Source organism: Schistocerca nitens, chromosome 12 (genome assembly GCF_023898315.1).
Source record: "Schistocerca nitens isolate TAMUIC-IGC-003100 chromosome 12, iqSchNite1.1, whole genome shotgun sequence".
Lineage (NCBI taxonomy): Eukaryota > Metazoa > Arthropoda > Insecta > Orthoptera > Acrididae > Schistocerca > Schistocerca nitens.
This window is the reverse complement of record NC_064625.1, coordinates 112,875,383-112,876,903: the sequence shown is the minus strand read 5'-3', so window position 1 is coordinate 112,876,903 and position 1,521 is coordinate 112,875,383. Positions and strand designations below refer to the sequence as shown.

General features: G+C 46.3%; 1 pseudogene; it reads left to right on the top strand.

The window, feature by feature from the left end:
- Window positions 1-1,026: 1,026 nt before the first annotated feature.
- On the top strand, window positions 1,027-1,144 carry LOC126215443 (5S ribosomal RNA; annotated as a pseudogene).
- Window positions 1,145-1,521: the final 377 nt, after the last annotated feature.

Here is a 1,521-nt window from a genome sequence, read left to right as displayed (position 1 = left end):
AAATATTGGCAACTTGCCCTAAATGTTCAAAAATGTAAAATTTTACGCTTGACGAAACGGAAAAACGTAGAATCCTATGACTATTATATCTATGAGCCACTGTTGAAATCGGCCAACTCATACAAATACCTGGGTTTAATACTTTGTGGGAAATGGAATGATGACATAGTCTTGGGTAAAGCGGGTGGTAGACTTCGGTTTATTGGTAGAATACTGCCGAAGTGCAATCAGTCTACAAAACACATTCCTTTAAAATCACTCTTGCGACCGCTTCTAGAATAATACTCAGATCTGTGGGACCCATACCAGATATGGCGCACAGATTGGCAACTTGCTCTGAATGTTCATAAATGTAAAATTTTGGGCTTCACAAAACGAAAAAACGTAATGTTCTGTAACTATAATATCAATGAGTCACTTTCGGAATCGGCCAACTCATACAAATGGAGTGGATCAAATGGCCCTGAGCACTATGGGGCTTATCTTCTGAGGTCATCAGTCCCCTAGAACGTAGAACTACTTAAACCTAACTAACCTAAGGACACCACACACATCCATGCCCGAGACAGGATTCGAACCTGCGACCGCAGCGATCACGTGATTCCAGACTGTAGCGCCTAGAACCACTCTGCCACCCCGGCTGGCCACTAATGGAATGATCGCATAGAATGATCACATAGGTCCAGTAGGGGGTAAACCGGGTGGTAGACATCGGTTTATTGTAGGATACTGGGGAAATGCAATCAGTCTACAAAAGAGATTGCTTACAAATCACTCGTGCGACCAGTTCTAGAATATTGCTGAAATGTGTCGGACACATACAACACAGAACTAACAGGCTATTCTGAACGTATACAGAGAAGGGCAGGACAAATGGTCACAGGTTTGTTTAGTTCGTGGGAGAGTGTCACAGAGATACTGAAGGAACTGAACTGGAAGAATCTTTAAGACAGACGTAAACTGCCCCGAGAAAGTCTGTTAACAAAGTTTCGAGAACCGGTTTTAAATGACAGGGATACATGCCATGCCAACGGCCTTGCCGCAGTGGTAACACCGGTTCCCGTCAGATCCCCGAAGTTAAGCGCTGTCGGGCTGGGCTAACACTTGGATGGGTGACCATCCGGTCCGCCGAGCGCTGTTGGCAAGCGGGGTGCACTCAGCCCTTGTGAGGCAAACTGAGGAGCTACTTGATTTAGAAGTAGCGCCTGCGGTCTCGTAAACTGACATACGGCCGGGAGAGCGGTGTGCTGACCACATGCTCCCCCATATCAGCATCTAGTGACACCTGTGGGCTGAGGATGATGCGGCAACCAGTCGGTACGTTTGGGCCTTCATGGCCTATGCGGGAGGAGTTTAGTTTAGATACATTCCATCCTCTACGTATCGCTTCACAAGGATCGTGAGGATAAGATTAGAATAATTACTGCACCCACAGAGGCATTCAAACAATCATTCTTCCGGCGCTCCATATGTGAACGGAACAGCGAGAAACCCTAATAACTCGTACAATGGAACTTATCG